The 15285-nt window shown below is 40.1% G+C and overlaps 1 protein-coding gene across 2 annotated transcripts in view; it reads left to right on the top strand.

Moving 5' to 3' along the window:
- The window catches only part of LOC141386956 (uncharacterized), a 276857-nt gene that overhangs the window by 187876 nt on the left and 73696 nt on the right, over positions 1–15285 (top strand). The window lies entirely within an intron of this gene.

The raw sequence follows: 15285 nt of genomic DNA on the forward strand, positions 1-15285 counted from the left end.
TAATCGATTAAACGATTATTAGCCGCAAAATTTCTGAAAGTCGTAGTGGACTATTGACTGTGCGAAAACCGGATAATCGACGGTGTCAACTATTATTCGTAGTCGACCATTAGTCACCATTAGTCGTAGTCTATTATTATTCGTAGTCGACTATTAATCGTGGACGACTATTAGTCGTAGTTGGCTATTGTGTGCTAAAACCGCGTAATGGACGGTACTTTTATACATATATACATCACGGATCGCATCAATGGAAATGGTCGATTATATTCGATTATAATCGGTTTTCGGCGGTTAACGAATAATCGAAAGTCGGCTTTTAGTACATTCTCAAGTAATCGACTAACCGAAAATCGAATTTTAAGTTTTTGACGAAAACCGTATAATCGAAAAACCGATTATTGCATTCCACTGCGCATCCCTAGTTTAATTCCGACATATGTACGTGGATACTAATCGAACATATTTTGTATCCTTCCACTGGATAGAGGATATGTCAACACCAAAAGCACACCCAACAAACTCTTCTGAGAATCCACGTTCCTTATCTTTTAAATCCACTTCCTGTGCAAATTTGCAGTTAGGTATCCTATTAGGACGTACAGTTCCTAATGCATAAATTCCCCTGCTACGTAAATAAACAAGAAGTGGCAGAGAGGTATAAAAATTATCGAAATATAAAATATGATTTTTGAAACCTGGTATTGTGTTTGACAATCTTATGACTACATTGGATGTTGCACCTACTTCAGGCGTACCAGGAAGTACTTCGTTGTCGCCAGCTCCTTTGTATACTTCGAATCTGTACAAAAAGCCATCAGTATCGCAAAGGATGTGGGTTTTGCGTGCATATATTGCCGAAATTTTGTCAACATTTTTGTTGAACACATTTGTTCATCAATGCACGGCCGAGGCGATTTTAGTATAGTATCAAATTGTTTGTTGAGTTTATATCCTTCTTCATGAGGTTTCTTCATTTTTGTGACGTCATTAAAGTGAAGATATTTTCTGATGGAAAAAAATTGCATGGATTTAATTGCATTTGGTATTGGCTCGAATGGATGTTTGGACCAGTAACTCTCAACATTGGGATATCGGTACACTGACATATATATCAAAATTCCAATATATTTTCTTAGGTCGCACGCTGTTAGTTGAAAGTTTATGAAAATATCTTGATGCTTTGCATATAGGTTTCTCTCATATACAATTTCATCATTGGAAAAATATGTAAAACAACGGAATGGTGGCTATATGTTTTTTTTTCAAGTTCAAGGATTCTTTTTTCCACAAAATTTTTTTGAATCCCGGATTTTGAGGAGAAATATCTTTCACATCTCCATAAGACCACACTGCATTGGACACTACTGAACTTTCACCAGCTTCAACTTCTTGTAGTGGATATCTTGCTCTCTTCGTTTTCCTATTTGTTGACATATGAGATTCTTTATAATCCACAACGTTGTTGTTCTCTTCTGGCAATTTTTTTTTCTGAGTTTCTATTTGTTGACATTGGAGACTCTTAATAACCCACAACGTTGTTGTTGTTTTCTGAGTTTTGAGAAACATTAATTACCTCAGAAATCAAAACTTTGTTGTCTGCATAATCCCGCCCTTCTAATTCAGCAGAGTTAAATTTTGGTAATTGAACGTCTGTGTCCTCCAAATCCTCATCATCAAAGTGCAAATCGTCTTCTGAGTTTGCGCCATCCACCGAGTCAGCCATTAAAGTTTCAATTTCCTCTGCAGTTAATTCCGAAAATGTAAATTTTTTATAGAGTACATTTTTGATCCGTTAATTTATTGCTTAAGACCAAAAAATAAGTCTGAAAACAAAAAATGTTTACAGAAGAATTAAATAAAAATCTCTATGGATTATATCAGTGTGTACGAGAAAGTTGCCTTTAACCGGCAGGTCCGCCTTTTGGCGGTTTCGAATTTTCGCCTATCTATATATTGATTCAAAACACTTTGCACACAGAAGAATACATAATTACCTAAAAGAAAATATATTTTTTTCACTACCGAACTGTGAATGAATACGATTTTACACTTTTTACAAAACACGTGTTTTTCCAAAAGTACTTATTTTACGCATTTCTCCTAAAATTTGACTTTGATACTCAATAGTTTGAAATCGAGTGCCCAATGCATTTTTTTTCAGTATGATCATCATTTGTTTCTCTACTGATGTTTGCCGTTAGAACGGAGTTTTTGATAAACAGAGCTGCATAGCAACAAATTTAGTGCGGCGCGTCTAAAGGCGGGCTTGTCGGTTAGCACATTATGCTACTAATGACTAAATAATGAATTATTTTATCGTTTAGACATCGTAAATATTAGTCTTGGTTGATTAAAATCAACATTGCATATCAAAGCAAATTTTATTTCTTCGCCGTGTTTACAAATTTTGTCATTTTAAATTATTTTTGTTGTGGAAATTCACCGATGCATCTACGTTGTTTCTGTGGCAGTTTGCAACTTTTTGTATTTTCTAGCAACATGCTGCAATAAACAGAGTTGTATACGAGGATTTATGACGAATTTAAAACAAATCCACTTAATACGAGGATTTATTTTTGTATGGGAAATCTGGTAGATTTTCGCCGGATTTAGCAAATAAATCCTTATAATGCGCTAGATCCGGCTAATGAGGTCATATCTAAATGGCGAAATGAACAAGGAGAAAGAGAACAATATGTACATACGTATTTTATGTAATCCACCACCAAAAATAAACGATATAATCTGACAACAATGAGAGGCGAATGAAAAGCAGTCAATCCCACGGCAGCGGGTTCTCTCGTACCGGATTGACTCGGAACAACACAAAATCATCGTTCCGGCCAGCGGCTGCCACCTCAGTGAACATGTGTTTGTATTTGTTTCGGTTTTCTGTGCTGGGAGAGGCATATCCCGGAATGTCTGCTCCGGATTCTTTTGGTCCGTGCCGGGACGGAGGAAAACCCAGGACCAATATATCTGGGCTCAGTTTGTCACATCCGCATCTTCACCCACACCCAACCCTCGTTGAGATGCAATAGATGTCAGAAGTGGGTGCTTCTAAGGGGTTGCTCTGGACATGTCGACGTGAGGGCATACGACAGAAGCTATGTTGCTGCATGCTGCGTGAACACAGTCCCCAGTGAGTCGTCGGATTACGAAACTCCCTCGTCGTCTGACCACGAAACTCCCCCGCAGTCCCCTCGACAACAACCTCACACGCAGCCTTTAACACCAGCCGTTGTTGTCCCAATCCCAGAGAATGCATCCTTTTTGCAATTTAATGCAATGGACTCCAAGGTAAGATCGAGGAAATAGTAGATTTCATGAGTCGGAAGAACATCAAGGTCGCGGTGGTGCAAGAAACCAAGCTGAACGACAACCACAGCTTAGAGCATTGTGATGGTTACAATGTGCTAAGGAAAGATCGCACCAGAAGTGGAGGTGGGGGATTAGCTTTCCTATTGCACCAGTCTGTCCAATACAGACTTATCTCGCCTGTCTCTAATGACCCATACATGGAATGTATTGGGGTAGCAGTCAGGTGTGGATCTGCCGAGATAGAGTTGCTGAACGTATATATCCCGCCGAGAAATAGCTGTATCTCAGATTATAGGCCTGACATTAGCCCGCTCCAGAGCAAGGTCATAATCGTCTGGTCCTGGGGGACCATGAGATGTGGCATTCGGCCCTCGGAAACGACTAGAGAGCTACAGCGCTGGCTGAGCAGATTGACATCTCTACGTTTTGCACGGTCAATGAGGTCGCCCCTACCAAAATTAGAGAAGAGTGTCACAGCTCGCCAGACATAACCATCGTGTCACCTAATCGGACAAATGACGCTACCTGGCAACCCGTCATTTCCCTTGGATCAGACCATCTCCCCATAATTGTCTCCATTAGCAGACCACCCGATTTCATTACCTCTGAACGCCGCACATTTGTCAATCATAAGAAAGCTGATTGGCCGGGTTTCAGAGAGTTCAGCAATCACCGCTTCAGAGAACTGCCCAATCCTTCTGATGTTCGGGTAGCGGAAAGGACGTTCCGAGACATCATCACTGTTGCAGCCGATCGCCATATCCGTGCTGGTCGAATACCCAAAGTTAGACCAAACTTTCCAGCAGACGCGGCGGGATTAGCAAATGAGCGTGATGAGCTTCGTCGTTCCAACCCCAATGACCCCAGAGTCAGGGAGCTGACACTGGAAGTTAACAGGCTGGTCGGCGAGCATAAGCGGAACAAATGGTTGAATCATCTGAAGAGCTGCAGCATTGGAGCCGGTATAGGTGAATTGTGCGCAAAGGTTAAGACACTCTCGAACCCTGGAAGAAAGGAAGATAGGACCTCAGTCACGTTTGGCGACGTTACGTTGACTGACCCGAAGAGGTGCGCAAGTAATGTCAATCGACAGTTTGTCGAGCACCCCGAGAGTGACAGGGCGAAGAGAAGAGTATTACGTCGCATCAGATCTCTTCCTGCAGAGGAGAACCACCACAATTTACAATGGATGATGTTGCCACTGCCATCAGAAACGCTAAATCATCCAAAGCGTTGGACCCTGATGGAATCTCCATGGTAATGCTCAAGCAGCTGGATGAGCCGGGATTGGAGTATCTCACTAAAGTTCTCTCCTCGTTGTTCCCGAAGTCTGGAAAATGGGCAGGGTGGTCCCACTACGGAAGCCAGGCAAGGATGCCAGCAAAAGTGAATCGTACAGGCCGATTTCGCTTTTGTTGCCATGCTGTATTCAGCCCCCTGCAGACGGCATGGAGATCGTAACGTATGCGGATGATTTCACGATCCTGGCGTCGGGTACCTATCCTGATGACATCTGTGAGAGACTGAACAACTATTTACCGATCTTACCACCTTTTTCCATTCGAGGAATATGCAGATTTCCGCCACAAAATCTACAGCCACTCTGTTCACCACATGGACAGCGCAGTTTGGACGTGAGTTGAATGTCGTGGTCGGCGGTAGCAGAATTCCGATCACAAACTGCCCTAAAATTTTAGGGGTCACATTCGACGCTACATTCACGTCGTGCGCACACGCCACAGCTATCTGCGACAAGCTGAAAAGTAGGGACAAGGTCCACAAGTCCCTAGCCGGCAGCACTTGGGCTGCAGATAAAGAAACCTTGTTGACCACATATAACGCGATAGGTCGGTCTGTGGTAAGCTATGCGGCCCCAGTCTGGTCCCCAAGATTATGTGATACGAATTCGAAAAAGATTCAAACTTGCCAGAATGCCGCCCTGAGAGCAACAACAGGGTGCCTCCTCAAATCTTCAGTGGACCATCTACATGAGGAGGCAAAGATTCTTCCAGTAAAGCAACACAATGAGATGCTTTCGTTGCAGTACCTGCTTGGATGTTACCGTGTGAGCCATCCCAATCACCATCTTGTGGGTAGGCCCGACACATTCAGGCAGATCAGGAAGAATATCCATGCTCTAGAGGCAGAGGTTCAACGATACAGGAGAGAACCTCTAGATCTGCTCAGTACTCGGAGTACATCCCCCATCTATCGCAGCTGAGGAGCGTCAGCTGCCACGACAAACCAGAGTAGTTTTGGCTCAACTACGCTCGGGATATTGCAGTCGCCTAAATTCTTATTGGGCGGAAATCGATCGCGCCGTGCAAGACATCTGCCCAGTATGCGGCATGGGCCCGCACGGCACAGAACACCTTTTCAACTGCCCCGCCAAACCAGCCTATCTAACTTCAGTGCATCTGTGGCTACATCCCATCGAAGCAGCCATTTTTCTGGAACTGGCCCAGAGCCAGATTGAACAGAGGAACGAACATACAACATAATAAAAAACACTGTTACAGCAACAACAATGAAAAGCAGTTGCAAATTCGCGAATTATATAACGGCTTCTTTTTTTTGCAAATGTATATTTTTTTGTATTTCTTGGCACGAAGTATTGTTATTTTACACTTGTGTGAGAGTTTTCGTAACAGTTGTTTGTTCAACTTTCGTTTCTTAAGGAAATTTGGCGTGGTTATGCATTTGGGGGAGGGACTACGACAGAAGCTATGTTGCTGCATGCTGCGTGAACACAGTCCCCAGTGAGTCGTCGGATTACGAAACTCCCTCGTCGTCTGACTACGAAACTCCCCCGCAGTCCCCTCGACAACAACCTCACACGCAGCCTTTAGCACCAGCCGTTGTTGTCCCAATCCCAGAGAATGCATCCTTTTTGCAATTTAATGCAATGGACTCCAAGGTAAGATCGAGGAAATAGTAGATTTCATGAGTCGGAAGAACATCAAGGTCGCGGTGGTGCAAGAAACCAAGCTGAACGACAACCACAGCTTAGAGCATTGTGATGGTTACAATGTGCTAAGGAAAGATCGCACCAGAAGTGGAGGTGGGGGATTAGCTTTCCTATTGCACCAGTCTGTCCAATACAGACTTATCTCGCCTGTCTCTAATGACCCATACATGGAATGTATTGGGGTAGCAGTCAGGTGTGGATCTGCCGAGATAGAGTTGCTGAACGTATATATCCCGCCGAGAAATAGCTGTATCTCAGATTATAGGCCTGACATTAGCCCGCTCCAGAGCAAGGTCATAATCGTCTGGTCCTGGGGGACCATGAGATGTGGCATTCGGCCCTCGGAAACGAGTAGAGAGCTACAGCGCTGTCTGTGCAGATTGACATCTCTACGTTTTGCACGGTCAATGAGGTCGCCCCTACCAGAATTAGAGAAGAGTGTCACAGCTCGCCAGACATAACCATCGTGTCACCTGATCGGACAAATGACGCTACCTGGCAACCCGTCATTTCCCTTGGATCAGACCATCTCCCCATAATTGTCTCCATTAGCAGACCACCCGATTTCATTACCTCTGAACGCCGCACATTCGTCAATCATAAGAAAGCTGATTGGCCGGGTTTCAGAGAGTTCAGCAATCACCGCTTCAGAGAACTGCCCAATCCTTCTGATGTTCGGGTAGCGGAAAGGACGTTCCGAGACATCATCACTGTTGCAGCCGATCGCCATATCCGTGCTGGTCGAATACCCAAAGTTAGACCAAACTTTCCAGCAGAGGCTGACACTCGAAGTTAACAGGCTGGTCGGCGAGCATAAGCGGAACAAATGGTTGAATCATCTGAAGAGCTGCAGCATTGGAGCCGGTATAGGTGAATTGTGCGCAAAGGTTAAGTCACTCTCGAACCCTGGAAGAAAGGAAGATAGGACCTCAGTCACGTTTGGCGACGTTACGTTGACTGACCCGAAGAGGTGCGCAAGTAAAGTCAATCGACAGATTGTCGAGCACCTCGAGAGTGACAGGGCGAAGAGAAGAGTATTACGTCGCATCAGATCTCTTCCTGCAGAGGAGAACCACCACAATTTACAATGGATGATGTTGCCACTGCCATCAGAAACGCTAAATCATCCAAAGCGTTGGGCCCTGATGGAATCTCCATGGTAATGCTGAAGCAGCTGGATGAGCTGGGATTGGAGTATCTCACTAAAGTTCTCAACTTGTCGCTAGCCACCCTCGTTGTTCCCGAAGTCTGGAAAATGGGCAGGGTGGTCCCACTACGGAAGCCAGGCAAGGATGCCAGCAAAAGTGAATCGTACAGGCCGATTTCGCTTTTGTCGCCATGCTGTATTCAGCCCCCTGCAGACGGCATGCAGATCGTAACGTATGCGGATGATTTCACGATCCTGGCGTCGGGTACCTATCCTGATGACATTTGTGAGAGACTGAACAACTATTTACCGATCTTACCACCTTTTTCCATTCGAGGAATATGCAGATTTCCGCCACAAAATCTACAGCCACTCTGTTCACCACATGGACAGCGCAGTTTGGACGTGAGTTGAATGTCGTGGTCGGCGGTAGCAGAATTCCGACCACAAACTGCCCTAAAATTTTAGGGGTCACATTCGACGCTACATTCACGTCGTGCGCACACGCCACAGCTATCTGCGACAAGCTGAAAAGTAGGGACAAGGTCCACAAGTCCCTAGCCGGCAGCACTTGGGCTGCAGATAAAGAAACCTTGTTGACCACATATAAGGCGATAGGTCGGTCTGTGGTAAGCTATGCGGCCCCAGTCTGGTCCCCAAGATTATGTAATACGAATTCGAAAAAGATTCAAACTTGCCAGAATGCCGCCCTGAGAGCAACAACAGGGTGCCTCCTCAAATCTTCAGTGGACCATCTACATGAGGAGGCAAAGATTCTTCCAGTAAAGCAACACAATGAGATGCTTTCGTTGCAGTACCTGCTTGGATGTTACCGTGTGAGCCATCCCAATCACCATCGTGTGGGTAGGCCCGACACATTCAGGCAGATCAGGAAGAATATCCATGCTCTAGAGGGAGAGGTTCAACGATACAGGAGAGAACCTCTAGATCTGCTCAGTATCTATCGCAGCTGAGGAGCGTCAGCTGCCACGACAAACCAGAGTAGTTTTGGCTCAACTACGCTCGGGATATTGCAGTCGCCTAAATTCTTATTGGGCGGAAATCGATCGCGCCGTGCAAGGCATCTGCCCAGTATGCGGCATGGGCCCGCACGGCACAGAACACCTTTTCAACTGCCCCGCCAAACCAGCCTATCTAACTCCAGTGGATCTGTGGCTACATCCCATCGAAGCAGCCATTTTTCTGGAACTGGCCCAGAGCCAGATTGAACAGAGGAACGAACATACAACATAATAAAAAACACTGTTACAACAACAACAATGAAAAGCAGTTGCAAATTCGCGAATTATATAACGCCTCCTTTTTTTGCAAATGTATATTTTTTTGTATTTCTTGGCACGAAGTATTGTTATTTTACACTTGTGTGAGAGTTTTCGTAACAGTTGTTTTTTCAACTTTCGTTTCTTAAGGAAATTTGGCGTGGTTATGCATTTGCACAATAGCTGATGTTGTTGTAAATGATTTTTAATTTTGAATTTCTTGTTGTTGGATTTCTTGAGGAATTTTTTGCTCCTTTTTTTGCAAATGTATATTTTTTTTTGTATTTCTTGGCACGAAGTATTGTTGTTTTACACTTGTGTGAGAGTTTTCGTAGCAGTTGTTTTTTCAACTTTCGTTTCTTAAGGAAATTTGGCGTGGTTATGCATTTGCACAATAGCTGATGTTGTTGTAAATGATTTTTAATTTTGAATTTCTTGTTGTTGGATTTCTTGAGGAATTTTTTGCTATAAAAATGGTCAAAAAATATTGGATTATCAATTTTTTAATAACTTTTAATGTGTGGGCACGGACTTTTGCTAACTTTTTTGCAACGGGCAGAATTTTTCAGATATTTTCGTTGGCCTTTTCTTATTATACCTTTCCGTAATTGCACTTTTCGACCAGTGATTTTTGACAAACTGTTGTTTGGGCGGATATACGATTTTTCTTAAGGATTGATAATGTAGTGTCTCGAGTTGACATCACTGATTTAATAATTGTTTATTTGCATCATTGTTTTTCAATGTCTTTACGATCTTATGTATTCATCATATCTCTGTCACATATTATTGTTACAGTAAGCGCTTACTCGTCTAACGTTCAACACTATTGTAGTAGTCTCTTTTATAATACAACGCGTGTTGTAATTCTGCTACCAGACACAACAAATTGGCGACGAGGATGAAAGTAGATTAAAAGAAACTGCAAACAACAAAAATAAATAAAGCGGTACCATCAAATTAATTAAAGGCCTCTTGCAAAACAATTTACAACAGCAACAGACACATCAACCGAATATTTCCAGCGTAAATGTATTGTCCAATTTCGATCATTTTAATCCAGAAGCGGAATATTTCGAGATTTACAAGGAACGGTTGGAAGTTTATTTGCAATTAAAGGGTGTTTTTCAAGACAAGGTGATGTGTGCAAAATTGTTGCTGCAGTATGTGGTCGCACCAAATTATACGATACTTACAAATTTGGTGGCACCAAGGACCGTTAACCAGCTAACCTATGACAATTTACAACAATTGCAGGCTTATTTCTGCCCTAAGAAGAATATACTTGTCGAACAACATAAATTTCTAAACGTAATACAAAATGAAGAACAAAGTATTGCTGACTTTGTGATTGTGTTACAGAAGAGAGCAGCGGTTTGTGATTTTGTGTGTAGTTGTAAAAACTCAGTGTCTGACATATTTTGTCAGGATAATTCCATTCGTGAGAAATTGCTACAAAAACCTGATGAAACTTTTATGGAAATCTTTGAGAAGGCAAAGGCATTGAAAGCGGAAATAAATAACAAAGAAATCACACAAAACTCATCAACAAGTGAGATAAATAAAATAAAACAACAATTCTCTCGAAAACAAGTGAATAATCGATATCAAAAAAGTAATCGATTACATTATCAAAAGTAAATTATCGACAGTCAGGACTTGAGGGATTGTGTTTGCGATGTGGGCTGAATAATCACCGATCGAACGAATGTAAAATAAGATAATCTAAATTAAAATGTTCATTGTGCAAAAAAACAGGCCATGTGAGACAAGTGTGCATCAAATCAAAAATGGAACAAAACTCATCGTATAACACAATTGAAACAGATCCATCTGAATACGACAATAGTGATAATAGTGACGACAGTGATAATGGTGGAATAAATCCTATTGTCGAAATTTGCAATCTACAGAAATAGAAAAATTTTTCACAGCTGTTTTATTGAAGGAAAAAAGCAAATTTTTGAAGTAGACTCAGGAGCCGGCTACACCTTTATTCCAAAAACTGATTTCGACAAATTGAAGCTGAAAACAAAATTACAAAAAACCAGCATTGCATTTCGAGCGTATACCGGAGATATTTTTGTGCCACTGGGTTTTGTTGATGTTAATGTACAATACAAAGGAAGACAATCAATGAAAAAAATGTTTGTCGTGGATGCAAAACACACTGCTTTACTTGGACGTGTCTGGATTAGACATCTTAAATTTGATTTGAATGAAGTGGACCGGGATCGTTTAAAGGAAAGTGCAAAACCAGCATTCATTAAAGAAAGGCAAGTACCATTCGCATTGCGTAAAAAAGTAGAACGAGAATTGGACTCCTTGGAAAACGAAGGCATCATTTCGAAAGTAAACACCAGTAATTGGGGATCACCGCTCGTTGTTATACCAAAGCCGAATGTCAATGTTCGCCTCTGTGTTGATTATAAGGTCTGTGTCAATCCACAATTGGAAACAGCCCATTATCCAATAAAGCGAATAGATGAAATATTCAGCACATTAAAGCTAAAAACACATACAACGTTTGAGTAAAGTTTTGTGTCGTTTTGGCCGTTTTTACACTGTTGGGCATGATGGCGAAAAAATCAAATTCATTTGAAATATATGCCGGCAAACACATCAACGCCGGACTTTGATGTCGGCGTCGCCCTGTTGTTGTTGTTTTTTTGTCAACGCCCAACGCAAAACTTTACTCAAACGTTGTATATGCTTTCTGCTTAAGGAATTCTAAATATTTTTGTAAGCTCTATAAGGCGTATTTACACGTAGCTGTGGAAAGTAGTATTATTCAAACAATTTCTAGACACAGAGATCAAATCCTACAAGGCCTAGAAGGGACCACTTCTTATTTTGATGACATCATTGTGCACGGCCCAACCAAATCAGTATGTGAGCAAAGACTTGTGGAATGTTTAGAACGGTTGAAGAAATATATTTTACACGTTAATAAGGATAAATCAAAAGCGATAGCAATGGAAACAGAAAAGGATTCCGATCTCAAAAATTTCAAAGAAGATTTATTAAGCGCTAAAATTTCAGATCCTGAGTATTCTATACAAGATGGAGTTTTATTGCACCATACACATATTGGAGTCGTAAAAATGAAGCAGCTGGCAAGGAAATATTGTTTTTGGAGAGGAATTGTGTCAGATATTGAGAATTTAGCTAAGTCTTGTCCGAATTGTGCAATGGTACGGAAGAGCCCTCCAAAGGTAGAAATTCACCAGTCGGATGATCCAGTCGAAAATTTTCAAAGAGTGCACATTGATAACGCAGGGCCATTTCAAAACCACTATTTCAACAGAGTTGGCAACCCTAGCGAATTGAACGTCTAAAAGTTACGGTCTGTTTTCTTCGGAAATAAGCTATTTAAGTGAGAGACAATTTATAGGAAAAGAATTAAGTATGCCTAATACACGTCTTAGAAGCTCTAATAACACGAAAATATTTTGTGAGCACTGCGAATTAGAGATTAAAGAAGAGAAACAACAAAATATTCAGTGTGACAGGTGCTCTGGCATATTTCATCTGTTGTGTACAAAACTAAACAAACAAGAATTTCAGCGGCAAATTAAAAACGATTGCGTTATAAATGGTGTTGAGGTAGATAACAGTTTAAATGCTGTAGATGCTGTTTTGGAAAGAATTGGAATTGATTTACAGGAAGGCAACATAGAAGAAGCCTATTTCCTAAAGAAGAGAAATGTAGTCAACAAGAATCAGAGTATAGTTGTAAAGTTTAATTGCAAAATCGCAAAACAAAATCTGATGTCTGCTAAGCATAAATTGAACGAGTCTCACAATACGAAGTCAACTTATGTAAATGATTTTTTATGCCATGAAACTATGCAGTTGTTGAATTTCGCCAGAACATTGAAAACTGTTGGCTACAAGGCAGCCTACTCTATTGAAGGTAAAAATAACAGCTAATTCAAAACCTAAGATTATTAAGAATGAAGAGAACGTAAATAACATGTTAGTGGAAGCTACAACAAAACAAAAAAACAACAATGTAAAAAAATTAATTATCGTGGGCGATTCTGACGGATCCGAACTGAAAATGAAGCTCAGAATGATTTTGTTTCACCCTCATAAATATGTTTTTTTTTCTTAAGATTTTATTTAATATAACGTTTTTATGATTTTCAAATCAAATTATTTTAAAACCCTTGATGATTTTAACATGTATGTGAGAAAGTTAAAAGTTCAAGCATTAAATATCATCCCTGTAAACATGAGAAGCATTTCTTCTATAGGTAAATTTAACAAATTTAAATTGCTTATAAATGATTACGAGACTCTGCCTGACATTTTGGCAATTCAAGAGACGTGGTTTGATACAAGCTTAATGCATATATACAACATCGCAGGATACAAGGCAGTTCATTGTTGTCGAGGGGATTCGCATGGTGGAGCATCACTCTTTATAAAAGAAAATTTGCAGTGTGAAGTGGAAGAAATAAAAAGCCAAAACTATGTTGATAGCATCCGAATTATTTTAAATAATATTAAGATAAAAGGCAAACCCGTTAAAATAACAAATTTCTATCGATCGCAGAAGTGCGATTTAAATAATTTTTATACCTTTGTTGAAAACGAATTGCAACACAATGGTAAAAATCCTCATATTATGGCAGGTGATTCGAATATTGACATTTTGAATTCAAGCTTATCATCAAATCTTTGCAATATGTTGTACCATTTTGACTACGACAATTGTCACACACCAGTAACTCGTCCTACCAGTCCAACAATATCTACAGTAATAATTCAAAACTTCTACTGATAGATTCCATCGAATGCGAACTGAGTGATCACAATATGATATTATGCAAACTGCTTACTATGTTGCACAGGACTGGGATAAGTGATAAGCTAATTTATCAGTGTAATTATAATGTCCTACGGGAAAGAATGCGAGATAAAAATACATACAATGGCTCAAACTGGAAATCCATCTGTAGATGTAATGAGTTTTGTAAACACATTTTCCTCTGTCATAAAAGACGTCACAATAGAAAAAGAATCGAATTTATCTATCAGGCATGAAATAACACCGTGGGTAAATGAAAGTCTTCAGGCGCTGATGCTTTTTAAAAGAAATTTATTAGCCAAGAGAAGAAAAAGAAAAACTGTCCCAATATAGACCACATGTTAAAAAACATAAGCAAGGTTATAAAAAGAGCCAACAGGATTTTTATGAATAATTTTTATCAGGCATATTCAATGTCTTCAGAATAAAATTGACCCTGCTCTTGGAATTCTGTACAAATTCAGGCGCCAATTTGATGCACAAACAAAAATATTGATCTATAAAAGTCTAATACACAGTCATCTTAATTATTTGCCAATTATTTATGGTTGCAAAAAAAAGCCTTGAAATGCGGAGTCTTCAAAGAACACAAAATAAAGCTTTAAAACTTGTCTATAACCTTCCTATGTCGTTTTCAACACTTTTTTTTTTTTTTTTTTTTCGAACGTTCCCACGCCTCACTTTCCCACCCCTGCCGACCGAGGGGGCGACCTCCCTTTTACGTAGGGATCGCGTACACACCATGATCCGCATCATGATGGGGTATGAGAGGGAAATTGAAAACCAGCTACAGAATTTACTTCATCAGCTAGTTAGTTATTTACTAATACATTTTTATATACTATTCATTTAAAAATAAAATTATGTTAGATTTTATAAGGTCAAGGCTCATGCCAAAGTCTACATTACAATACATGGAATTAAAATCTACACACATTTTGTTAATAGGATCTCCCATAGAGTAATTCGTGCGGTGGAAATCTCTAAATAAGGGTTGATAGTTTCTAATTGTTCTACAAGGAACATTTATTCTAATAGATGATATTAAGAAATCCGAGGGAATATTACCCATTAAAATTTTATGCACCATCATAGTGTTTAACATTGTGCGTCTACTTTTTAATGTAGGTAATCGAATTAATTTTAACCTGCTTGTATATGAAGGCAAGACAAAATCGCTATTCCAATGTAAACCTCTCAGTGCAAAAAGTAAAAATTGTTTCTGCACTGATTCAATTTTATCAGAATACACTGCGTATTGAGGGTCCCATACAACAGAACCATATTCTAATATAGGTCTTACAAGTGACGTAAATAGTTGTTTTGTTATATAGGGATCTGAAAATTCTTTGGCCCATCTTTTTATAAATCCTAAAACTCCATGCGCTTTATTAACAATAGAAATTACATGATTATTAAATTTTAATTTTCGATCCATCAAAAGGCCAAGATCAACAAATGATGCTACAGTTAATAATTGAGAACCGTTAATATTGTATTGCCTTATTAAAGAAGAAGATCTGGAAAAACACATATGTTTACATTTTTTTAAATTTAAGTCCATACAGTTGATTTTACACCATTGAAAAAGGCTATTTAAATCACTCTGGAGAAGATCAGCTTGCTTTTCCGATTTATGAGTAATGAATAGCTTGACATCATCAGCGTACATTAGCAATCTAGAATGCATTATTGAGTTTGGCAAGTCATTTATAAATAAAAGAAAGAGAACCGGTCCGAGGTGACTTCC

The sequence above is a fragment of the Musca autumnalis genome, unplaced genomic scaffold, assembly GCF_047663935.1.
Source record: "Musca autumnalis isolate F117 unplaced genomic scaffold, ASM4766393v1 scaffold_5, whole genome shotgun sequence".
NCBI classification, from domain to species: domain Eukaryota; kingdom Metazoa; phylum Arthropoda; class Insecta; order Diptera; family Muscidae; genus Musca; species Musca autumnalis.